The sequence below is a fragment of the Nymphaea colorata genome, chromosome 3, assembly GCF_008831285.2.
Source record: "Nymphaea colorata isolate Beijing-Zhang1983 chromosome 3, ASM883128v2, whole genome shotgun sequence".
Lineage (NCBI taxonomy): Eukaryota > Viridiplantae > Streptophyta > Magnoliopsida > Nymphaeales > Nymphaeaceae > Nymphaea > Nymphaea colorata.
Genome location: NC_045140.1, coordinates 13,017,465 through 13,045,395, shown reverse-complemented (window position 1 = coordinate 13,045,395; position 27,931 = coordinate 13,017,465). Strand labels below are relative to the sequence as shown.

Here is a 27,931-nt window from a genome sequence, read left to right as displayed (position 1 = left end):
GAAATATGGCACCCATCAAACAATGCCTTACTTTTTTCTCAAAATGTGGATGAACGAACAGCTTAAGGAAAACAGCATATTGCATTCTTTAATTTTTCATTGAATTGAACTGGTTACTGTCAAATTCAATTTGGGTCGGCTTATGGAGGCCCAATGATGCCGATTATAATAAGATTAGTCTATATCATAGTAACAAATAATGTTTCAGAGTTTTAAATGGTGAGGTTTTTCACGACTAAAATACGATGAACTTAAAAAAATGAGAAAAATATAGTAAATTTCAAAAAATTTAAAAAAATAAATTAAGTGAGAAGCTAATAACACAAACATCAAAAGATAAGTAAATTTGTAACAAATAAAAAATAAAAAGTAAAAAAACAACTGTTCAACGTTAAAAAAATACAAAAAGATGAAACAAAGTGAAAAAACCATAAAAAACCGCGTTAAAACGTGTCAAAAACGCGTTTTTTTTTTACATTTTTTCAAAAAACATACTTTTTAAAAGTTTTAAATGGTAATTTAATTTTATCACGTTCTTTTATGTTTTTTTAGAAAAAACACATTTTTTGTGACATGACTCCAGACTTTTCAATGTTATCTTCTAGAGTCAGGAAAAGCTTTGCCAAAAAAAACGTCACTGCCATTCATTTAAGCTGATTCTAACAACATTGGTCGGTAAAAGTAACAAAGTAATTAAAATATGAGAAACCTAAAGTCTCATATTTGAGATAATGACCAAAAAAAGCAGTCTATAATAAATTTTCCTTAATATTCATTTTCTCGTTTTTTCCTGGTAATACTGGCTTTGCATCACCTAAACAGGTCATAAAGCAGAATTTTTTGCATAAATTCTAAATATTAATTTTATCCTGATTAGGAAACAACTATGTCAAGACTCCTCGTCTCAGCTTGGCAACTAGTTTAAACTATTACTATGGTATATTTTGGGACGGGCAACATTGTTTGGCTATGTCAGGATTTTGGAGCTTAGTGAATTCAAATCCAATTTAGCTATTGCCAATCTCAAATAATTAGATGTATAGCAATTTGTGTTATTTTATATTAATAAAAGATTGGAAGGAGACCGATCCCGTTTGATTCCAAAATAATTATATATTGTTCAACTAAACTAGGGCCCATATAATTTGAGATTCACATGTAATCAATTCTTGTACTGGTGTAATAAAATCAATTTCCAACTCAATTGAAATCGTTTCTGTTCATTTTTTACGCATTACAATCTCGACTTTTCTTTGCACCCTTCCTTCTCCTCTCGCTCTCCTCATCAGACATTGGAGCATCTCCTCGTCTTCGCCCGTCTTTATAGCATGGCGTATGGGATCCCCGAAGAGGGAATAAAGAAGCCCTGTTACCACTTATAGATGATGGGCATTGTGGCAGAAACTGATGAAGCTGACAATGTCTTTATACAGCAGTGAACAATCGGTAAAATGTTATGTTCTGTTTCTTTTTTTTAGTTGAATTGTTGCTAAGGTCCTTTTCTCTGGATCTATGCTTGTGATCTTCCTTTGCAAAAATCTTTCGATTGGTTTGTGAATGAGTTTTCACCTTTTTTCTCTAATGTTTCTTGAAATCTTTTAATTCCTTCCTTAATGGACGTGGATAAATCTCTAGGGTTTGAAATTTTTGAAAGTCCCTCTAACAGTTGGGTTCCAATAGGTTTATCTGTCGCCTCTTTGTCTTCCTTTTGCATTCACGTGTGCATTTCCAATTCGCGTAGATAAAAATTAACATCGTCATTGCTCTATACAGAAGTAAATAAAAATTAGCGTCGTTGTTGCTCCTTTCCCTTTGTGGACGGTGAATGATTCGCCACTGGTGGCCAGAAGAGGATAGATGAATCAATCATTTGAATGACATAGCCTAGTTCATTGTTTTTTATAGCATCGAGTTGGACAATCACTCTCTCTCTCTCTCTCTGTCTCTCTCTCTCTCGCACACACACCCATATTTGTGCCATAGAGATGCTATGGAAATGTTCTTTCAATTCTTTGTCTATTTATCATTGTAGCATTTTAAGAAAGGGAATTTCACCTTACACAAACACAATGGTGGTTTTTGCATGAATAGAGGGATAATAAGGAGCCAAGCCAGCATTATCACCTCATTCCATTGGCGCCCCCATCTCCACCTAGGTTACTAGCTTGTAGGTGGAGATCTCTATCTATCTTCCTTCATCTTCTTGTCACCACCTTCAGATTTTTAGTCCCCAGAGGCATGCTTATGGTTTCTCTATGTGTATATGTTTTTATATATTTTCTCTTTCCATATTGAAGAAGATTTTACAGAAGGGAAAGCACAATAATTAAGGCATCATGTTTTCTTTTTTTTTTTTTCCATTTTCGTGGATTAAACATCGACTTAAATTATTTCCTTTAGCATTTTGGAGACCTCTTTTTCAACTGTCAATGAAAATGAAAATATTAAAATTTGTGCTCTGTACCCTCTTGAACTTTTAGTCATCTCTATTATGACTGCAGCTCTGGTTAGTCTGAACTTTTCTTTTCTTTTTCTCCAAGAACCATTTTTAGGGAAATTCAAGAGCTTTGTGAAAGGAGCTTTTATAAATGAAGCTAGTCGAAGAGGAACTTTCAACTATCGCTTTGGAGACTACGGCATGTATACAGTTTCATGACTGCATTTTGGTAATCATAAATTCATTTTATGCCAATGAATTAAAACACACTCACACTTTATATGTGTACTGAATAGGATCAACAATTTTATCATTATTTTGATATCTTGTAAGTAGTTCTGGAGAGAGCAGAAATTTAGTCATTTACACTACTGTTGCTAAGATACATGGGTCTACTACAGATCAAGACATCAAGCTAATGAAACAAAAAGCTGATTTTGGGTGAAAGAGTAAAAGGCAGCTGTGCTACAACAGCGAAAATGGGGAAATCCCTTGTCTAGATAAAATCACATAAAAGTCTTAGTTTTGTCATTCTTTATAGACCTTCACAAAAATGTTTTAGATCATCTAAATATTGGTTGTAAAAGGTTTGAAACCTTTAAATATTCAGAACTTTTAATGCTTAAAAATGTCTAGATAAAACGTTCAGGCCTTTTAAGGTTTCAGAAATTGAAAGAAATATTTTCAGTGGTAAAATATCAGTACACTTAATTAATGTTCAAATACAAAAAAAAAAAAACTGCTGCTGATTTTGGGTATCCAAAAATATGAATTGCTAACAATATGAATTTTCCATGGCAAGAATAGTGGTTGAAGTGTGAATGCCATATATACTTTTGATTTCTACTTTTCAACATTGGAGGAGGTAGCGATTCATGTTTCTTTATTTATCCTATATCAGGTTACAAGTAGCTTACTGCTTTTATGTTTAGCAATAAGTTATTTGAATTGTTGCTGAGCTGAGGACATTTTGTGTGTACGTCCCCTCATCATGAGATGACTTCATGAAGGATAAAAGGCAGGCTAGATGATTTAAATAGTTTTTGTTTGTTGTATCATAGTTGAACAGTTAAAATAATTACACCAAAACTGCTGAAGCTGTAAATTTTATTTGTTTGCTTACCTTTTTCTGAATAGATAATAAATTACCATTTATCGCCAAATGTTGTTAAAGGCGTTTCCTTAAGATAGGTATAAATTTCAGAATGGCGCATGCTAGTGATTTGGAAAAGTCAATAGATTGCTGCCACCTTGTAGAGAGACAAACTACTTATACCATCTAGTGCTTCCTAACTAAAATTTCCTGGCAGTCAGGGTACTACTCAGCCCAAAAGATCCAGCTGAGTGAAATCCCTCCTTGGGCGTCTTAATGTAGGGAGTGTCATTGGGGGACTGACATAGGTTTGCTGGCTACCCGTTTGTTGAGCTTGTGACTAAGGTGCTTGAGAAGGATGAGGACGAGGACCATGCACTTGTTCATCTGCAGTTGCATGCTTGTCGATTTCTAGATGTCAATCTCGCATCACTGGCATTTTCAGTAGTAGAATACAAATGATACAGGATGCTACATTTGAAACCCTATTTTGTTGAGTGATTCAGAAGCACAGTACACGATTCTTTGAAAAATGAACATGGTGCACCTTTAATCAATCTTTCTTCGCATGAGGAAAGACATGGGCACTTGAAAAACAACACATTGTCAATTATAATCGAAAAGAGGAACACAGAGTAATTTTGTTATAACCATTTTCTAAAAATATGACATAAGGAGAGTATAAGAAGGAACTTTACAGTCAACCAAAGTTATATTACCTTTAGCAAGGTACGGCCTAAGGAAGAACATTTGTATGGGTTCATTATTCCATTGGGAACCAATAGCTTCTGTATGAAAGCCATGAGTTGAATCTGAGATGCACAAAAAGAATTAGGAAATAGAAAGAAAAATGCAAAAAATTGTACGACATATGAAAGACTGCCACGTCCATCGGCACACAGATGGACATAAATTTTTAAGATTAATTAAGAATTGCAAATTCTCAGAAATTCAAAAATAGCAGAACAAGCAGGCCTTCATGTTTTAAATAAACTCCAACATCTAAAAACATGAGCTAGCAAAATGAGATTCTCAAGTAGTTAAACTAATTTTAGGTTTGAAAATAAGGATGACAGAACTTACATATAACATGTCAAAAAATTTCAAACAGAATAACATATTCGCACATATATATCAAAAAAGTACAAACAAAATAACATATTCATAAATCATAATCCAAAACTTATCATTTTTTATTCTCATTTTCCTCAGTCTCAAATTTACTGCTCAACTGAGGCCGAAGAAAATCAAGTTCGTTTTGGCACTTCAACTTTCTTAGATTATAATATTGAACTATCTGAATTCATGCAGAAAGGATGTTTTAGAGTATCAGACAGGCTGAATTTGACAAAATAAATTATATGCCCCTGGAAGCATGGGTTCCTTTAGTAGGAGGCCTACGTGATGAAATTTTTCATTAAAGTATAGGCAGCTAAGCCACAATTGTTGTTGGATAGCTTTGCAACTGCTAGAGAATTTTGAACTAGCTAGAATCGATGACGAGAAATGTAAATGAATGAGTGTTAGCTTGCAAAAACATAAAACCGAACAATGTAGCATGAGGCATAAAACCGAACAACGGCATAGCCAAGCGATTGAATCTGGATCAAATCAGAGATAGGAGGAAGGATTTGTGCTTCCAATGGGATGAAAGATGGTGCGTTGGTCACGTGGAGGAGGATGAGCAAGTTGAAAGGGTGCCACTGATGAAGTTGAACTCAGCAAAAGAAAATGGTGCTCCAGGACTATACAAAAGAAAAAAGGGCTTCCCAAACACATGAAGGTTCCAATGAGTTTCGAAGGTCCCAATGAAACTCATAGTTTGAGGTCATGCCTTCTGAAATGCCCCAAGTACTTTTGAAAACCTCAAAGTCATTTCTGCCTCTGCTTAAGGAAATTTGAATTGGTATCTGAGTCGGAATCGTGTTAACACTCAGCACCTTGAGCTTGATACTTCCAAATACAAACTTCTATCTTTGCATACAATTGTTGCTGAGTGTTAGCACCCTTCAAGTGCTAGTGCTGATTTTGGGTCAGATCCCAATACAAATTTTCTTAAGTATGGGAAAAAAAAAATAACATTCCCGTTTTGAAAAGTAGTTGGGGCATTTCCAAATTCATGACCCGAAACTTGGTGTAACACTCACTATTGGCCTAGGTGCACCAATTAATTTGTGATGAGAGGTTATTTATCATGTTTGATTGGACTTGCAAACAGAAAATGTTTGGATATTGGAGAATGCAGGAAATAATCTTGTCCAAAATTTCTAGCTGAAATCATTTCATGTTTGTACAATTTTCTTCATTTGGTGTGATATTCTCTCTAACATTTCTGTTCAGGTTTGCCTAAAGAGGTGAGCAACAAGCCAGAAAGTAGGGAGGTCATTCCAGAGTAAGGAATGCTTTGCGGGATCTTAATGGTCACAACTCACAAGTTTTGCGTGCCAACCATACTCTCCGTGCCTGGATTGATGCTGCTGCAAGATGGAACTCATTTCATCCAACGTTAGCTAAATGGACTGAGAAAAAAGTAAACCAAAACAAAAATATGTTGAAGAAAATATAACTATAAAATAAAAAAAGTGAAAAGATCCAAGCGTCAATGCAAAACAGAGAGAAAGAGAGAGAGAGCGTGTGAGAGAGGCGCACTTGAGGTGTGCATGTGCCTCAAACAACGGTGGCCAGGCATGGCCTGTTTTCTCACATCTTTGATTCACCTATAAGATTATATTTATAAAATATAGTTTAGAACACTACTAGACAAGTGTAAGTCAAAATCGGGAGCTATAGTTTTCAGTTCAGCTTAATGAGAAGTTTAAGATTTAGAATCCTATTTTGATGCTTGAAAGCCATATAGAAAAAACAGTTACCAAGAAAACGAGTAGGCCTTTAAATATAATTTGGTACTGTTTTTTTCTAATTGCTTTGCATTTGAATTTTATTTTGGACAAAAAACTATAAAGTCAAGGTTGATCATTTTGGTATGCACATGGGTCATTTTGTAATTCGTACATATAAGCATGAATATGGTAAAAAGCTTTCTCAAATTTTCGGTTCATTTATTGTCATAGTCTTATTAATATTACCATGCACTTTTTTTCATATAAGTTTAAGGACAGTTGCTCAATTTTATTGATTTGGGTGTTGCTCAATTTTATTGATTTGAGTGTCTTTTCAAATCTTAGCCAGCAATTCATGGTAGTATACAATGTTGATTGGTGCAACAAAGCGAAACAAAGTGCTGATCTTGTGAAGGGAAGCATAGCTAAGCGATGCGTACTGAAGCCTAAGTTATAGGGTAAAAATAGTATAGTACATAATATCCCACAAAGATCATGTCAATTTTTTATTTTAAAAAAAAAAACAACATGCACTATGCATTTTTTTCTCACGCCAGAATCAGAAATGAACGTTGACATTGCTCTGTCATTTGTTGTGCAGGCATAAAATTTAATTAGATGGTATTGACAATTTTATATCAAAGATTATGAAACATTTAATATCTTTTATGTATTGCAGATGAAAGAAAAAGCATTACTTTTTTAATTTAAGCAACATATAGGAGCACCTGTTTCATCTAATGGTTACAAGTTCAATAAATTCACTAACTTTTATGATTTTATCCAAGATTTTCTAAATTCCATGTTTTCATTCAACAAACAGTGTTCAATAAATCCTTCATTGACTGATTTCATCCAACATTAGTTAAATTCTACTATGATGTTGAGAAAAAAAATAAACAAAGACAAAAGTACGTTAACAAAAATATAACTAGACAATAGGAAAATTGAAAAGGATAAATCGTTAATCACACAACAGAGAAAAATAGAGACTTGAGCGATAAGCTGGCACCTGAGGTGCACATGAGGCATGCGCCACCGCAACTAACTCTTAGTCACCAAAAATATTACATCTATACCGGTGTAGTTATGGTTATGTACTGGTTCTAACTAACACTAGCAGGTAATAACACTGGCGCCAGACACTTCCACAACAAGGTTTAGGTTGTTGAGGGCTGGTTTCTGGCTTGATTTTGATTTAAACATTTCTTTTTAAATTTGATTTTATTTTGGAACTTTGCTTAGCTTACTTTTGTTTAATTTGATTCATCAGCTGAGGTCTTTCAATAGGCCTGGGCATCAGGCCGGGCTGCCGTCGGGCCGGCCCGGCCAGTTTAGATTATTATTTTTTAATTTCTTTTGTTTTAAAAATAAATATTTATTATTATTAAATATATTTTATATTTTAAAAATTTATTTTATAATTAAAAAAATTATTTTTAAATTTCAAATGGGCCGGGCTCGGCCAGGCCCAGGCTATCGGCCGGGCCCGGGCCAGGCTCACCGGCCTGACGGCCCGGCCCGATGCCCACCCTTATCTTTCAGTTCTTAATGCAATGTTTAAAATCAAGAATCATATTTTGCTGCTTGAAAACCTTATAAAAAAGAACAAATATCAAGAAAACGAGGTCTTTCAATATACCTTTGGTCACCTCTGTGTATTTGAAATTCAAAGGCGTGGCTCTGAAGTCTACATTGTAGGGAGAAGCTGAGATCCACCGTTTGTTCCATTGTGGATTTGAGGTCCCCTCATATTTGAGATCCAAGCAAAAACAATCGTAGCCTTAGTACCACTTTTACCACTAGCTTTCAATTATCATTCAAACAAATAAAACTAGATTTCTACTTTTTCTAATGCTAAACAACTAATTTTTTTACTCAAAACCGAGTTCTTAAGCTCTTTAATTTTTCCATGTTGGTGACAGGCCATTGTCATGCATCATTTGCCAAAACAAGAATATCTTTCAAAGGAAATAAACTGCTCATGTATGGTAATTTATCTGAAAGATCGCTTGTTTATTGGACCCCAAAGATTTAAGGAGCTTGTGTCCTTTTCAACAAATACTAAAAGTTTATGAGAAATTTTGGAAATGTCCTTGCCTTTCACCATAGCGGTTTACGTAGACGCAAAAAGATGCAAAAGACCAGCTTGAAGCACCGTTCTTTACCAAAATTTGGATCGTAAACTGGTTTTGATAAGCCATTGTCGAGATGGATTGGATGGATCTCAATGTAGACATTTCGATAGTTTTAGGATAATTTGGTAGACTATCTTCCTACATGCCAACACGAAAAACAGAAAAAAAAAAAAAAAAATCCAACTTCCTGGACCAAAATCTTTTTCATATGTGGTAGATCAATATTATGATTTAACTAAGATTCAGGTCAGCGCTTGGTTTTACATGGAATGCCAAAAACGGATGATTCAGTGCACTTGCTTATTTCATAGGAGATATGGATCATAGAGCATGGGTGCATGCCCCTTTCACTACAGGTACATGGGTGTCAATTGCAAGGCACTAGATCCACTTTTCACAAAGTTAATTCACTAAAATAAAACCAAGAAATGTTTAATAAATATCAGCCTTATAACACACCTTCTTTGTCTCGAAGCGTACAATCTTTTAAAAATTAATAAAAGGACTATTTTTGGAGTTAAAGCTGAAATGTAGAATAATTAGGCCCACCATTATCCATTAACTCTAATTAAAACTCTGTAATTACAAAAGAAAGGGCAGTTAGTCTGTTAAGTTTGAATTAAAATGTGTGTCGCTATGAATTCGAATAACTGGTGTAATAGTTTTCCTCGGCCATCCGCATTACAATCTCGAATTTTCTTTTGCCATCGGCATTACAATCTCGATTTTACTTTGCCCCTCTCCTTCTCCTCTCACTCTGCTCATCAGAAATTGGAGCATTTCCTCGTCTTCGCTCGTCTTTATAGCATGGTGTATGGGGTCGCCGAAGAGGGCATAAAGAAGCCCTGTTACCACTTATGGATGATGGGCATTGTGGCAGAAACTGACAAAGCTGTCTATACAGCAGTGAACAATCGGTAAAATAGTGTGTTCTGTTATTTTTTTTTTTTAGTTGAATTGTTGCTAAGGTCCTTTTTTCTGGATCTATGCTTGTAATCTTCCTTTGCAAAAATCTTTCGTTTGGTTTGTGAATGAACTTTCACCTTTTTTCTCTAATGTTTCTTGAAATCTTTTAATTCCCTCTTTAATGGACGTGGATAAATCTCTAGGGTTTGAATTTTTGAAAAGAGGATTGCGGATCCCTCTAATAGTTGGGTTCCAATCGGTTTATCTTCCTTTTGCATTCATGTGTACATTTCCAATTCGTGTAGATAAAAATTTACATCGTCATTGCTCTGTACAGAAATAAATAAAAATTAGCATCGTCGTTGCTTCTTCCCCTTTGTGGACAGTGAATGATTCGCCATTGGTGGCCAGAAGAGGATAGATGAATCAATCATTTGAATGACATAGCCTAGTTCATTGTTTTTTATAGCATCGAGGTGGACAATCTTTCTCTCTCTCTCTCTCTCTCTCGCACACCCATATTTGTGCCATGGAGATGCCATGGAAATGTTCTTTCAATTCTTTGTCTATTTATCATTGTAGCATTTTAAAAAAGCGAATTTCACCTTGGACAAACACGATGGTGATTTTTTGCATGGATAGAGGGACAATAAGGAGCCAAGCCAGCATCATCACCTCATTCCATGGGGACCCCATCTCCGCCTACGTTACTAGCTTGCTAGGTGGAGATCTCTATCTTCCTTCATCTCCTTGTCACCACCTTCAGATTTTTAGTCCCCACAGGCATACTTATGGTTTCCCTACGTGTATATCTTTTTATATGTTTTCTCTTCCATCTTCAAGAAGATTTTATAGAAGGGAAAACACAATAATTAAGGCATCATGTTTTCCTTTTTTTCATTTTTGTGGATTAAACATCGGCTTAAATTATTTCCCTTAGCATTTTGGAGACTTCTTTTTTTCTACTATCAATGAAAATGAAATTATTAAAATTTGTGCTCTCCACCATCTTGAACTTTTAGTCATTTCTATTATGACTGCATCTCTGGTTAGTCTGAACTTTTCATTTCTTTTCTCCAAGAACCATTTTCGGGAAAATTCAAGAGCTTTGTGAAAAGAGCTTTTAAAAATGAAGCTAGTCGAAGAGGAATTTTCAACTATAGCTTTGGAGACTATGGCATGTATACAGTTTCATGACTGCATTTTGGTGATCATAAGTTTCATTTTATGTCAATGAAATAAAACACACTCACACTTTATATGTGTGCTGAGTAGGATTAACAATTTTATCATTGTTTTGATATCTTGTAAGTAGTTCTAGAGAGAACAGAAATTTAGTCATTTACACTACTATGGCTAAGAAACATGGGTCTACTACAAGTCAAGGCATCAAGCTAATGAAACAAAAAGCTGATTTAGGTGAAAGAGTAAAAGGCAGCTGTGCTACAGCAGTGAAAATGGGGAAGATCCCTTGTCTTGATAAAATCACATGAAAGTCTTAGTTTTGTCATTCTTTATTGGCGTTCACAGAAATGTTTTAGATCGTCTAAATATTGGTTGTAAAAGGTTTGAAACCTTTAAACATTCAGAACTTTTACTGCTAAAAATGTCTAGATAAAACGTTCAGATCTTTTAAGGTTTCAGAAACTGAAAGAGATCCTTTCAGTGGTAAAATATCTGTGCATTAATTAATGTTTAAATACAAAAAAGAAGAAGCTGATTTTGGGTATCCAAAAGTATGAATTTGTCTATTTTTTTTTGTTTTTAGGCACGAGTCATCACAATCTTCATGCACTCAATTCATTGATTCTGAATCTCTGATTAATTTCTTGTACTTATATAACTCAGTTTTAATTTTTCTGAAGTTCTCTCTCCTTAAGTATGCTTGGGCTAACTATATATGGGGTTACATTTGGGGTTGATTCTTCCACATTGAGAAGATATCAGGCTATAGTGATCACTCTCACTCTCGTTACCTTAGCATCTTCTGCTTCAGAGTTCTGCAATCAGTTTCATATGGCCTATTTCTTGATAATTGTGCAAAAGATATTTGCTGTTTTGACTGCTACATCTCACAGGCTTGGTTTCAGGCTGCATGTTTTGGTTCTGCAGCATTTGTTGTCACTAGTGTGCCCTTTTTTATCTGTATTCATTCATTCCTTGAGATATACAACTTATTTTCCATGACAATAATAGTGTTCAAAGCGTGAATGCCATATATACTTTTGATTTTTACTTTTCAACATTGGAGGAGGTAGCGATTCATGTTTCTTTGTTCATCCTATATCATGTTACAAGTAGCTTACTGCTTTTATGTCTAGCAATAAGTTATAACTGAATTGTTGCTGAGCTGAGGACAATTTTGTGCATACGTCCCCTCATCATGAGATGACTTGATTAAGCATAAAAGGCAAGCTAGATGATTTAAATGGGTTTTTGTTTGTTGTATCATAGTTGAATAGTTAAAATAATTACACCAATCCTGCTGAAGCTGTAAATTTTATTTGTTTGCTTACCATTTTCTGAATAGATAATAAAATACCATTTATCGCCAAATGTTGTTAAAGGTGTTTCCTTAAGATGGGTATAAATTTCAGAATGGCACATGCTAGTGATTTGGAAAAGAATGCAATTTATTTCTGCGTCTCCAAAAGCCAATAAGCTATTGAAACATGATAGTTTCACAACATGGTCTGTTCTGAAAAATTATCACATACAAGCACATGTTTCTCCTGTTTTCTCTTCCCATCTCTTAGTTTATTCTTTTCTTTCTCTTTTTCAACTATTCTTCTCACCTTAAAATGATGAAGATTGGAGAAAAGAAATCTAAAAAATTATTTAACTTTTTATACAAGTATATGTCATTACTTATGACAGTAACAACAAATCTCTGTTTTTTTTTTGAACATCTAGCTTTTTTGGAATCAATTTGATTAGATATCCAATCCCAATTTGATCCGTCAACAAAGGAGGTGCTAACCTTTCAATTGCAGTAACACCACAGCCAATGTGACGTTGATGATTGTAAACCCCACGAGTCAACAAAATTGCAAGGGAAATAAGTACGAAAGGAGAATTCATTAATTAGATCAACTAAGCAAATAAATCATAATAATCTTAACAAAAGAATCAACGGAAACATACCACGTTTTCTCATGTGGAGCATTAGCGCACCCAAATAAAGGATTTAACGGATATTGCATCAATAATAAAAATTTAACCAAACTGGAATAGACAAATTACTTATGACGAAAGGAATCAATAAAAGAAAAATTAAGAAGAGCCGAAATTGCTTCATGCACCTGCACACGCACACATGCGCGCACACACTCACACATATACAAGTAAATCACGGGGACTCACGTCGGAGGCTACAGATAGACTTAATTGATTGTCTTAGATGGAGTGAACGGGTGGAGGAGCAGGTTGGCTTATGGGGTTGGAAGGAGTCCACCCTCGATCAACAGACACGTTTTGGAAGCTCGGCTTCAGGCAGACCGATTCAAGAGAGGATCTAGTCCATCGTCCACCTCAATAGCGCCATCGGAATACCATTAAACAAGAAAAGCAAGGGCACCCAAGGCTGGGCATCAGGCCTAACACAAAGTAGGTTTGGGCTGGCCAGAAGTCCTTGTTGACGGCTTAAATCGAGCCAATTTGGTTATCGAGCCCCAATAACGACAATGGTTCTTTACCTATCTGGAATTGGTGGGCTATGGTACATATCCTTTTAAATATCCACAGTATCTTATAAAGATATATTTCTTTTCCCTTGGCTCCAAATTTTCATACTTATGGGAAAGATCATGAACGTAGGATGCATACCCGTAGGGTCTTAAGTTACTTAGGCCAAGATTCATGCATGTGTATAGTTTGTAATGTGTAGTATTGACAGATTTAATTGGCACACAGTTTAACACATATGCAGTAGTCAACAGGCAAGCTCACTAATAGGAGATAAGTAATTTTGCCTATGTCACCATAGAACTAGCAATATTTATTAATGTCCTATCGTTTCTTTCTGCAAAACTATTCTTTTATGGTGTTCTAAGAGTGGTTAATTGTCTATTCATGCACTTTTCATCACAAAGTTCTTTGAACTGCTTAGATAGACATTTTCTTCTCGATCAGTTCTCAAAGAATTAATTTTTTGATCAACTGGTTCTCAACCAAATTCATAAACCAGTTAAAACAATTTAAAGCTTCATATTTATGAGATATTAAATGAACATAAATGAAACCAGCAAAATCATCAATAAAAGCGATGGAATAAGATATATTATGTCTCTCTATTATATTCATGGGGCCAGAAATATGTGAATGAATCAAATGTAATGGATAACTTGATCAAGTTGCCTTATCAAATGGTCTTATAGTAGTTTTCCCTGTAAGGCAATGCACAGTATGGACAAGTCAATCTTTGTAATTGAACTCAAAAGTCCTCTCTAGTTTTGCCCAATATATCCTAATCAAGTATGCAATGTAGATACATCCACACTCATAGTATTAGCGGAACCGACAAGAGAAAAACTGTCATCTTACACATTCATGCAATTATGTATAACATCTATCACAAAGAAACCATTCATTTCCACACCAAAACATACTAAAGTCTCGTCAAGAAATTCTTTTACGACAGAATTTTTAAACTCAACTCTGTAGTGAAAGTCCAAAAGAGCAGAAACAAAAACAAGATTCTTGCCAATATCAAGAAGATGCAATATAACATATAGGTATAAAGTTCTTCATGTTCTTAAATCAGATTTGCAGGCATCAATTTCTTTGACTTCAATCATGTTGTTGTTCCTCAGGAATAACCATTTCTCTCTAACAAAAAAATTTACGATATTTGACGTGTAGGCTGCAGTCTTTAGTCAAATGGTTTACTGCTCTTGAGTCTATAATCCATAAAGGATAAAGATTCAACAATCAATGCACTATTAGAAACATAACAATAATTTTTTTTTGCAAACATATACTTTATTTTGCTTAGCGCATTCATGAGCAAAATGACCCATTTTCTGCATTTGAAGCATATGCTTTGTCATTCTCTCCACCAAGCTTCCCTTTGGCAATGTGTGAATTTCTTGTTCTGCTTTTTCTATACTTTGACTTCCCCATTGCTCTGAGGTTTTTTCAACTGTTTTTTTTTCCAAATCCCCTCTTGTTCAATTGGGATATCTATAAAGAATTCCAACAAAAAATGTTTGACTACTGACCTTAGCTACCTCAAGGCACTTATATTCCACTTCCGGAGGATGTGCAATATGATCAAATGTCTTGACTCTCATTTTGTGTCATATCAATTTTCATAAACTATGAGGGAATGCCCATTAGTCAAATTATGTCTACCAGATTTCAATTCTTGAATCATGTTAGCTAGATTCTAGAGATGTCGACTCATTGTTGTAAGATTTTGATATATAGCACTAAACCACCAGATGACGTCTTTAGTAGGTGCAAGAGGAGAAGAAGAAGAAGGGGAGTGGACTGCTCGTGAAATAGAGAGAGAGAAAGAAAAGAGGGCAGCAGTTCGGCGCCTGTAAGATTTTCCAGAAATCTGTGTCTCTCCGGCCTGAAACAAGAGTAATTGAGTAGAGAAGATAGGAGCCAATGGAAGAGATGAGTGGAGAAGATAGAAGCTGATGGAAGAGAAGGTGCAGTTAGCGTAAGAGACGCCCTGCAATCCTTAATCACTGTTATATTAAGATAACCTAATCAGATTACAACAGTTTGTACAAAAATATGTAAAAAATTACAAGTATGCCACCGCCTAGTATATTTGGGCATGTGAATATAAAAGAATTGGATCGGGTCTGGACAGACCCGATCCTAAGTGCACAAACTTAACAGCCCCCCTTAAGTTGTGCATGAGATTTGATCATGCATAACTTGTTCTTCAATTCCCAAAAGTGTTGTCCTGTGAGTCCTTTGGTGAAGAGGTCAGCTACTTGTTTACTGGTGGGTTCATAAGTAGGCAAGATCTCGGCTTCTTCAACCTTCTGACGGATGAAGTGTTGATCAATTTCTATGTGTTTGGTGCGATTATGCAGAACGGGGTTGAAGGCAATTTTTATCGCACTTTGGTTGTCACATAGTAAAGATGACTGAACAATAGGAAGGCTGAGTTCTCCAAGCAAATGGTGTAACCATGACGCTTCAGCTGTCTCAGTAGCCATCCTCTATATTCTGCCTTAGTGCTAGATCGAGCAACCGTGCATTGCTTCTTACTGCCCAACAAATGAGATTAGAATCAAGAAAAAGACAGAAACCTGAAACTGATCGTCGATCATCGGTATCTCCTGCCCAGTCTGCATCGGTATAGGTATAAATGCAATGTCCAAGCATAACATTGGGGCCTCTTGAGTAGACTAGTCCATCTCCAAGAGTAGCTTTGAGATACCATAAGATTCGCTTAGTGGCATCCATATGTCCTTCCGTGGGTGCATGCATAAATTGAGAGATCTGATTTACAGTATATACTATGTCTGGGCGTGTAAAAGTGAGGTATTGTAACATACGAACAATGCTGCGATAGAATGTAGGATTGGGATATGCAGCAGTTCCATCAGAGGCAGTCAATTTAGTGTTGAGAATACTATGAGTAGTTATGGGTTTGCAATTAATCATGTCTACCCTGTCCAAAATATTAAGAGTATACTTGTGCTGCATAAGAGTCAATCTATCATCTGTCCTGTCAAGTTCAACACCCAAGAAGCATCGTAGATTGCCAAGATCTTTCATCTTGAATTCTTGCTTCAACATATCTTTAACATCAGATATATGTGAAGAAGAATTTCTAGTAATAACAATATCATCAACATAGATAAGTAACTAAGTGGTAACTTCCCTGTTATGGTACATAAATAAAGAGTGATCGAGAGAGCTTCAGAGAAAACCAACTTGTTGTATATGATGAGAAAACTGATCGAACCATGACCTAGAAGCCTGCTTCAACCTATATAGAGACTTGTGTAACTTACATACTCATTTTTGAGAATCATGTGTAGCATAGCCGGGAGGTTGCTCCATGTATACTTCTTCCTTTAGAATCCCATGAAGGAAGACATTTTTGACATCCAACTGATAGAGAGTCCATCCATATGAGACTGCAAGAGAAATAATTACGCGGATTATTCCCATCTTGATGACCAGACTGAATGTTTCATCATAATCTTCCCCGTATTGCTGAGTGAAGCCTCGCGCCACAAGGCGAGCTTTATATCAATCAATGCTACCATCAGACTTATATTTCAGTTTGTAAACTCATTTGGAGCCCACAACATTCTTACCATCTGGACGAGGAACAATCTGCCAAGTCTAACACTCATTCAAGGCTGCCATTTCCTCATTCATAGCTTCAACCAACATTTTTCCTTACTCGCATGTTGATAACATTTTGGTTCCACCTTTTTGCCGACTTCTGGCATAAAAAGCTGTAAATCCAAGGAAAAATTGTTATAGCTTACCCATCTATCAATAGGATGTCGTACGCGTTGTGATTTGTGTGGAGCTGCGGTAGGGACTGACCGCCGAGAATACACCAGGCCTGAGAAGCGGTTATCTATAGGTGGATCATTGGGCTGAGAGGATGAAGGCAGGTTGTCCAAGAAAGTGGTGCTGTCCAAGGAACTACTGACAAATTTTTCGGGCTCATCAACAACTTGCTCTCTCTGCTCAGGCAACATTTCCGCCCCTTGTGTTAAAATTTCAGCATGTAACCAAGTATCATATACCTCATTTTTGTCATTCAGTGTCACAGAAGGCACCTTTGGATCCTGTAACATGCTTTCATAAAAAACAACATGCCGTGAAATATGCACACGACCAGTTTTAGGATTGTAACATCTATAGCCCTTGTAATTTTCTGCATACCCCATAAATCTGCATAAAACAACACGATCTTGAAATTTGTTCCTTAAGGAAACATCAATATGCACGTACCACAAACATCCAAAAACACGCAATTCCTCATAATCTGGCTGTTCTTGATGTAATAGAAAGAATGGTGATTCCATCAAGCAAAGCCAATGGCAGCCAATTTATAACATGGACAGCCGTATGAAAAGCCTCGGTCCATAATGTCATAGGTAAATCTGTGTCATGCATCATGCTGAGCGCACTTTCAACGATATGCCTGTGTTTCCCTTCAGCAATTCCGTTTTGCTTAGGTGTATGCGAGCATGAGATTTGTCTAGTGATCCCATGATTTAGTAAGTACTCAGTAAATTCGTTTGAAATAAATTCGCCACCACCATCACATTGAAAATGCACAATATCACTGGAGTATTTATTTCGAACCAAGGTATGAAATTGAGTGAACAAGAGGAAAACTTCTGATTTCTGTTTTATGAAATCCAAATATATCGGGAATATGAATCAATAAAAATGACATAGTATCGACTCCCGGAAGAAGAAGGAATTGGAGCGGGCCCCCAAACATCGGAATATATAGTGTCAAAAACCTTTGAAGCTCTTTTATTAATTAATTGAAAAAGAAGGGCATGACTCTTACAGATGTGACAACTCGAGCACATGCTAGACTCACTAACTGAATTCAGACTGGACTTATCTAAGAGCCCGTCTGCAACAAGACTCCAAACAAAAGACTGACTACAATGAGCTAACCGACCGTGCCAAATGGACGGCTTATTATACTCTGCGACATTAACTTCACTATGACTCGAAAAAGATGAATCTGAAAGGTAAGGTTTTGACATCTTTGGAGCTTCTTTAAGGACATACATATCTCCTTTGCGAGTGCCCTCAGTGAATGTCTTCTTGGTTCGAGCATCCTTGACATAAACAAAAGATTGTGTGAATTCAACAGAGGAATGAGTATCATCAATAAGTTTGGACACTGAGATAATATTTTTCTTGACATTTGGAACAACAAAGACATTCTTTAATGGTATGAAAGAACAACCCATAGAAATTTGCGCATTTCCAATGTGCGATATTGTGTGATGGGAACCATCTCCCGTGACAACTGAGCCTTGATCTAAATAAGGGAAAACCCTAGAGAGATTACATGTGTCACCAGTAACATGGGCTGCTGCTCTAGAGTCCACATACCATTCTCCTTGCTCATTTTCTTTCAACTGGAGTTTAGATAGGGCTGTCATTAAAAGCTATTGCACGTCTGTTGAAATATTTGATGTCCCATTTGAGCCGGATGATGATGAAGCTGACCCTGCTACTGCCTTGTTCTCACGCCTGATCTGGTTATTTTTGTTCTGAGGGTTGTGCCAACATTCTGATTTTACATGCCCTCTTTTGTTGCAATAGAAGCAAGTAGGAACCCTTCTAGGCGTGGTAGATGTAGTATTCATGCCTGGTGGTGTTGGGAGAATACCTCTTCCCATTCTTGCCTGAGGAGTCCAAGGACGGGTGCGATTCCCTTGCAGGGCGTGTGTCTTTGTAATCAGTACATTGTGGCTGTTGGAAGGAATCAAGTTCTGTCGCTGTACACGACTAGCTTCATGCTGAAATAACTTGGCCTTCAGATCTTCAAAGGATGGGAGGACAGGTAGAACTTCCAAAGCTGTGCAAAATATGTCAAAATCTGTTCCCAGTCCACTTAAAGCTTGCTGCACCTTGTCCTTGTTGCTGTCCAGATATCCAATGACAGCAAGCTGGTCGCTTACATTTTTTATTTCATTCAAGTATTCCAAAACTGTACGCGTCCTGTGCTTGATGTCCTGAAACTGCCTTTTTAATTGTAGAAATCGTGCTTCCGATACTTGAGAGTACATCGTGGCAAGCATAGACCACAACTCTAGGGTTGTTAAATCATCATCAACGCCTCTCAATACTTCCTCTGATAGAGTAGAAGTAATGTAGGCAACAAGGGACTGGTCATGAGCCAGCCAAACTTCATACTCAGGGTTGTTTTCAGTAAGAGTTTCATACTCAAATCTGATCTCAGTCCCAGCTGAAGTCCCATCAACTTGATCTGCCGCTACAATCCTCTTCACTTCACTGTTGATGCACTTTGGAGGCGCTAGAGTGGTGCCATCGATATGTCCATAGAGTCGATGGCTCTTAATAAATGGGACTATTTGACGTTTCTAAGTCAAATAGTTGTTGTGATTCAGTTTTTGGGAGATAAGTTAGGAGGGAAAACTGGAGGATAAGAGATAGGAGTTTCGCTGGTCCATGGCTAAATAATGAGAACAGAAATCAAAGAGGAATAATGAAACGAGTTTGGACAGAGCTAGGGCAAAGAGGATTAGGATTATGTGATGTAGAAATTAAATGGAACACAATTAGGGTAGATAACACAGAGGTAGAATTTAGGGGAAGTATCGGAATTAGGGCAAATCACGCCAGAAATATGATTTAGGGCAAATACTGGAATTAGGGCAAATCACGCCAGGACTGAATCCATTTACTGGAGGACGATGCTGAACCTGGCTCTGATACCATGTAAGATTTTCCAGAAATCTGTCTCTTTGGCCTGAAACAAGAGTGATTGAGTAGAGAAGATAGAAGCCAATGGAAGAGATGAGTAGAGAAGATAGAAGCCGATGGAAGAAAAGGTGCAGTTAGCGTAAGAGACGCCCTGCAATCCTTAATCAATGTTATATTAAGATAACCTAATCAGATTACAATAGTTTGTACAAAAATATGTAAAAAATTACAAGTATGCCACCGCCTAGTATATTTGGGCGTGTGGATATAAAATAATTGGATCGGGTCTGGACAGACCCGATCCTAGGCGCACAAACTTAACAGCGCCTGCCCCTTGTCATTAATAGATACTAACTTGTGTTACAAGTAAATACATAAAACAATGATAATTTACAAGTATGCCACCACCCATTATGTGTGGGCGTGTGGTGAAGATGGGTTGGGTCTGGGTTGACCCGAACCAAGTCTAACAATCTTAATAGGCCCCTCAAGTTGTGCATGTGGTATGATCATGCACAACTTGTTCTTCAATTCCCAGAAATGATGTCCTATGAGCCCCTTGGTAAATAGATCAAATACTTGCGACTATATAAGTAGGAACAATTTTGCCTTTCTCAACCTTTTGACAAATGAAGTGTTGATCAAACTCTATATGCTTAGTGTGATTATGTAGAACAAGATTGAAAGCAATCTTGATCGCACTTTGGTTGTCACAAAATAGAGATGACTGAGCAATGAGAAGGGAGAGTTCCCCAAGAAGATGATGTAACAATGAGGGAGAGTTCCCCAAGAAGATGATGTAACAATGAAGCTTCAGCTATGCCTACAGCCATTGCCCTATATTCTACCTCAGTGCTAGATCTGACAACTGCATGTTGTTTTCTGCTACTCCAGCAAATACGATTGAAATCAAAGAAAATACAATAACCTAAAATTGATCGTCTATCATTTGGATCACCTACCCAATCTGCATCAGTATAGGTGAAAATGTTACATCCATTCATATCAGTTGACTGTCTTGTGTAGATGAGTCCATCCCCAAGAGTGGCCTTAAGGTAATGCAAAATGTGTTTAGTAGCGTCCATATGTCCTTCTGTGGGTGCATACATAAATTGAGGTACTTGATTCACTGCATATACTATGTTTGGGCGTGTAAAAGTGAGAGAGTGCAACATGTCAACTATACGCTGATAAAAACCAGGATTTGAGTATGTATCATTCCCACCAAAGGCATTCAATTTTGTATTGAGAACACTAGGAGTTTTTATGAGCTTGCAGTTTGTCATACCTACTCTATCCAAAATATCAAGAGCATATTTGTGTTGCGTAAGCGTTAATGTGTCACCATTTATATCAAGTTCAAGACTCAAAAAATACCGTAGTTCACTGAGATCCTTCATCTTAAATTCTTGTTTCAATACCTCCTTAATATGGGATATATGACATGAAGAATTTCCAGTAAGAACTATGTCATCTAACTTCACCTAAATAATATATGAATAAAGAATGATCAAATGAACTTCTGATAAAAATAGTCTACTGTATATGAAGAGAAAATCTATCGAACCATAAGCGAGATGCTTGCTTAAGCCCACACAACGATTTTTGTAATTTGCACACCCATTGAGTTGGATCATTAGTAGCATAACCTGGAGGTTGTTCTCTATATACTTCTTTTAGAAAACCATGAAGAAAAACATTTTTAACACCCAACTGATATAAAGTCCATCCATGTGAGACTGGAAGAGAAATGATAACCTGGATCGTTCCCATCTTGATAACTGGACTAAAAGTTTCATCATAATCTTCTCCATACTGTTGAATGAAGCCTCTAGCCACAGGACGAGCCTTATATCTATCAATTCTGTAATTGGGTTTATACTTTGAGTTTGTAACTCATTTGAACCCACTACATTCTTACCATCTGGACGAGAAACAATCTCCCAAGTTTGACATTCATTTAAGGCAACTATTTCTTCATTCGTGGCCTCAATCCAATATTTGCTTTTGCATGCATGTTCATAGCATTTTAGCTCCACCTTTTTGCTCAATTCTGTCATAAAAAGCTGAAAATCCAAAGAGAATTTATCATAACTTACCCATCTATCAATAGGGTCACACACGTTCTGATATATGTGCACAAGTAGTGGCAGTTTTTGGAGCAGTTGCTGGAAATAATCATCGAGTATATACCATTCCTGAAAACCGATTAGGTGGAGATATGTTCTTGGTATGAGTAAATGAAGGTGTGCTGTCCATCTGGGTATCTGTGGCTGTCTCGAACTCATCAATAATTCTGTCATTTTCTGTGTGGTATGGATCAGCTCCTTGGCCTAATATTTCAGCATTCAGCCATGAATCATATACATTATCTCTTACATTAAGTGCTGCCTGTGGCTCCTTTAAATCCTTCAACCTGAGCTCATATACACGCGTAACATCTATAGCCCTTATAATTTTCTGCATAACCCACAAAGCTGCGCATAACAACTCTATCTTAAAACTTATTTCTCAAGGAAACATCAATATGGACATCACAGACACACCCAAAAAACATGTAGTTCATCATAATTTGGTTGTTCTTGATGTAAAATAAAGAAATGAGATTTTCCTTCAAGTAGAGATAATGGCAGTCGATTAATGACACGAACGGTAGTATGAAAAGCTTCAGTCCATAAATCCATGGGTACATCTGTGTTATGCATCATACTTAGTGCACTTTCCATTATGTGTCTATGCATTTTTTCAACAAATACCATTCTGTTGTGGTGTGTGTGGACAGAAAATTTGTCTAGTGATCCCATGATTTAGTAAATACTTAATAAATTCACTACCACCATCACATTGGAAATGCATAATATTAATAGAGTTTTTGTTTGGACCAATGCATGGAATTGAGTGAACAAGTGAAAAACCTTTGATTTGCTTTTCATGAAGTGAATCGAAGTATAACATGAATAAGAATAAATAAAAATAACATAATATTTGCTCCCATAAGAAGAAGAAATAGGAACAAACCCCCAAACATTAGAATATATGGTATCAAATAACTTTGAAGCTCACTTATTTATTGGCCGAAAAAGAAGAACATGATTCTTATAAATATAACAACTTGAGCACATGCTAGATTCATTGACTGGACTTAGACTGAACTTTTGTAATAGTCCGTCTGCAACAAGACTTTGAATGAAAGACCGACTACAATGTGCTAAATGACCATGCCAAATGGATGGCTTATCATACTCTGTTATATTGACTTCACTATGGCTGGAAAAAGATGATTCTAAAACACATGACTACATGTTCCTTTTGTGAACACCCTCAACAAATGTCTTCTTGGTTCAAGCATCCTTGACATAAACATAAGAATGAGTAAACTCAACATAGGAATGAGTATCATCAATAAGCTTTGAAACAAAAATGATGTTTTTCTTGACGTTTGGAACAACAAGAACATTTTTTAAAAGTATAGATGAATAAACCATGGATATGTGTGCATTTCCAACATGAGATATTTTGTGACAACTGAGCATTTAGTTAAATAAGGAAAAACATTAGAGAGCTTACCTGCATCATCAATCACGTGAGCTGCAACACCAGAATCCACATACCATTTTCCTTCCTCATTTTGTTTAAAATTGACTTTGGATAGAGTTGTCATTTACATTTGTTGCACATTGAGAGGAATGTTTGATGCTCCCATCGAGTTCGACACAATTGATCCTACTGTCTTAGTGTCACACCTAACTTGTTTTCCTTTATTTTGGGGGTTATGCCAACATTCTGACTTCACATGACATCTCTTATTGCATTAAAAACAAGTAGGCATTCTTCATGGTGCATTTACTTATGTATTTGTGTTTGGTGTAGGAATAAGACCTCTCCCCATCCCTGCCTATGGTTTCCAAACTCTAGGATGACTTTCTTGCAAAGCATGGGTGTCAGTGACTAGCACATTATGACTACCAGAAGAAGGTGATTCTTGTTGCTATATACGACTCGCTTCATGCTGAATCAATTTTACTTTCAAGTCTTCAAAAGTGGGAAGAACAACAGTTCAGAAAACATCAAAATCTGACCCAAATCCACTCAGAGCTAACTATACCTTGTCCTTTTCACTGGCTGGGTGCCCTATGATTGGACGCTAGTCGTTGACATTTTTTATTTTATGTATGTATTCTAAAACTGAACATGTTCCTCGCTTGATTGGTAGCAAGTACATTCCACAACTCAAGTGCTGAAAGATCATCATTAATGCCCAACCCCCCCGAACTTCTTTTGATAGTGTGGAAGTGATATAGGTAACAAGAGATTGATCATGAGCCATCCACATTTCATATTCAGGATTGATTTTTGCAACAGTAGCATTCTACACCTCTCGCATGATCCATTCTGGTGGTGCATGTATGATGCCATTCAGATGTCCATAAAGACGATGACTCTTGATGAAAGGGAGTATTTGACGTTTCCATGTCCAATAGTTGGTATGGTTTAGCTTTTGTGAGATGAGTTGAGAGAGGAAACTGGACGACAAGATGGTGGAATTGTGGTTGTCATGGTGCATAGTTGAATTTTGAAGCTATAAGTATAAGAATGGAAAACTTACGGCGTGTGACTTTTAATTAGGCTAGACAACTGGTTTAGGGCAGATGGCAGATTTTGGAATTAAATATAGACATTAGGGATTAGGGCAGACAACAACAATAAAAAAAACAGAGATAAAGCAGAAAATTTTGAGATTAGGGCAGACGTCAGGGATTATGGCAGACAACAGAAATTAGGGCAGAAATCAAAGATTTTAGGATTAGGGCAGAAAAACAGAAATTAGGATAGAAATCAAAATATCCTACAAGGGCTTCTATAAAAGCCAAACTTGATAGCCAAATTTCTAAGTTTGGTTTTCGAAGTTCCACCAAACTTATCTTTTTTATACCATCTACATCAGACAAGCAGTCTCAGGTTGTTCAAACCAACACATAATTCCATTGCATAGAGCATGGAGATTCACATAATTGCATTGCATAGAGCATGGAGATTCTGGTTACACTGTTAATGCACCTCTATTTTTCATAGGCCACATTGTCTTTTTGACCTTGGTTGTATTGGTATTTTTAGGTATATTCACAACATGTTCTAAAACCTTGAGAGCTTAAGCATCTTGTAGTGCAAAGTGTATTTTACAATGCCTTATATCTTAATTGTTGTTGACGTTGAGGGAGTGTTTAGAATATTAAAGAACTTGACAATTCTTTAATTATTTACAATAACTTTTTGGTTTACATTGTAATTTTGTTTTGTACCCTAATTCTCCCTTAGGGCCCGTTTGATTGCCCAGAATAATTTGGTGGAGCGGTTGAAATATGTACGGGCGGGTGAAATTTCACCCGCCCGACACAAAAACCATCAAACGGGGTGAAATTTCACCTTTTCCTTTCGAAGGCTTCTGTTCATTTCACCCGTGCATCTTCCTTCGCAGTCGACGAGCTCCCACTTAGCAAAGGCCGTCGCCGTCGGAGAGGGTTGAAGGTGCAGCAGAGGCGTCCTCTCTCTCCAGCCACTTCTGGCACATCTCCTTGCCCAATTCATCAGTACCCAAGAGAGGAAAAGATGACAACGATGATGATGTTGAGACGTCCCAAAAACGAAATCTCAGCGAGGACAACGACCACAAGCAGGAGGGGCATGAGGATGCTTCTCCTCCGCCATGATTTTGACAGTCATGCCCCCTCCATAATTGCTTTGGCCGAGTTTGCTCTCCCACCCATTTTCTTTGACCCAAAATCAAAACCACGAAGGGGTGATGAACATGAAGAGGAAGCGAACGAGAAGACCAGAGAAAATTGAAGGCTCGCTCTCTCCAAAACCTGTCACCTTAGTTCGAATTCTCGAGTTTCGTAAGTTGATCATATCTCTCTCTGCGCTACCTGTCCTCCCTTGCAACTCTCTCTCCCTCCCCTCCTCTCTCTCCATGGCCTTCTTAAAATTATTTCGGAAGGGCAAAAGCATTATCGTTGGGCTGCGAAGTTGGGTGTTCATTAGGATGAGTATGTGGCTTCTTCTCTGATCAATTTGTATGGGAAATGTGGGGCTGCTTGGGACGTGCACAAAGTGTTTGATAAAATGTTTTGCAGAGATGTTGGCTATTGGAATTCCATGATTTCTGGGTTTTGTCAGAATGGCCTTGCTTCCGAAGCTGTTGTTGTCTTCGAACAAATGATCACAAGGAACGAGCATCTGGGAAGAGCAGTTCTAATCAGGGGGAGGAGAGGAAGATGACCAAATTGATTTTTACAACTAAAAATTTGCTGCTGTTTTATTTTTTGTGTACTCTGATACTGATATGGTGGTCAATCCAGTTCAACATAATTGTTTTGTAATCTCTAAGATATGTTCCATAACAATTTCATTCAATACTTAGTCATTATTTTTGTATTCCATATGCTAGCCCTCTTTTCATCAATACTTGGGAAGAACGTACCTATATCGCGCCGATCAACTGCCTTAGTAGTTGCAATAAAATCTATATCACGCCGATCAACTGCTTTAGTGGTTGCAATAAAATCATTGGGGACGAGAAAAGAAAAAAAAACAATATTTACCACGTTAAATTGTTCTTGTGCATCAAACATGGTTAAATTTACCACGTTAAATTCTTCTTGTGCATCAAACAGAGCCTCAGATTGGAAGAAGGAGAAATTTCATCCTGTAAATTTTTCCAGAAAAATTTATCATGGTAAATTTACCACGTTAAATTTAACCCGACAATCAAACGGGCCCTTAAGTAAGGGTTGGGGTAAGTGATCAATAAGTTTTTTGGACGTTTTTTCTTCTCTCTCTTTCTCTCACGACAACATGGTATCAAAGCCAGCAGCGTGATCACTTCAGGCTGCCGGCGACTGGTAGATTTCCGACGATCTCTTCTCCAGTGACGATCAGATTTCTTCTTCCTCCTCTCCCGTCTCCCCCTTTCCTTTCTTGTCTTCTTCTTCTTCATCTCCATATTGCCCGCTGGTGGGTGGAATCTGATCACGCCTATGTGGAACATGGTGTGGCTGCTTGGATCCTGTCGTTGTTGCTGATTAGAAATTGCCTCTTGCTGACATGGTGTGGCTGCTGGGATCCTGTCGCTGTTGCTAATCAGAGTTTTCCTGTTGCTGTTCCTGGTCGTGGATAGCTGTTGCTGATCGTGGAGATGGTTTGTTGACATTGCTGATTGTGGGACAACAAGATGTGGACTTGCTGTTTGAAAGTTGAGGTTGTTGTTTGAAAGTTGAGGTTAGGAACAAAAAAAGCAGCGGCAGTCATCGTCTGTAAGTTTGTCTTTTCAGTAGTAATTGTCGGCAAAGCTTTCTGCTGTTCAGGGTTGTGAAGGAGGTGTGACTGCTACCTGCTTTGAATGCATGTTAACAGTATCTAGATGTTAAAATCTGTGACTGGATTTTTCTGCCTGCACGTTCATTTTTTTTGTTCAGCAGTCTACATTAAGTGTGCAGAATTTTTTTCTTTGATCTTCACTATGGAGCAGAGGGATACTATTGCTGATATGCAGGGAGAATATAAAGTTTCTGGGAATCTTCTTTTATTTGGGTCTACCTTGAAGTTAGACGGCTCAAACTATGAAATCTGGTCTCGCGTATTTATGATGTCTGTTAAGGGGCACAGAAAGAAACATGTTATTAAGGAGCAAGAAACAGAATGTGGTCTCATGATCTAGTGTTGAGTCAGAATATAGGGCAATCACCCAAACAACAACAGGTTAAATCCATGCTTGATAGCCTTGACATTCCAGTTCAACTACTTATGACAATGTTTTGTGATAATAGGGTAGCCACCTATATTGCAAATAACCCAGTCTTTCACGAACGAAGTAAACACATTGAAGTAGACTGCCATTACATTCGTGATTTAGTTCAAGGAGGAGTGATTTCTACAACTCACGTGGTATCTGAAGAACAAACTGCTGATATCTTTATTAAAGCTCTTGCAATTAGTGAATTTTCAAAGTATTGTAACAAACTGAGCATGCTAGATATCTATGCTCCAGCTTGAGGGGGAGTGTTGATGTTGAGGTAGTTTTTAAAATATTAAAGAACTTGACAGTTCT

The 27,931-nt window shown here is 37.0% G+C and overlaps 1 long non-coding RNA gene across 1 annotated transcript; it reads left to right on the top strand.

Annotated features, from left to right (window-relative positions):
• The first annotated feature begins 1,217 nt into the window (after nucleotides 1–1,217).
• On the top strand, nucleotides 1,218–6,513 carry LOC116251247 (uncharacterized). The gene is made up of 3 exons (XR_004171624.2): nucleotides 1,218–1,446; nucleotides 2,541–2,666; nucleotides 5,871–6,513. It is a non-coding gene; the product is annotated as an uncharacterized LOC116251247 (long non-coding RNA).
• The last annotated feature ends 21,418 nt before the right edge of the window (nucleotides 6,514–27,931 follow it).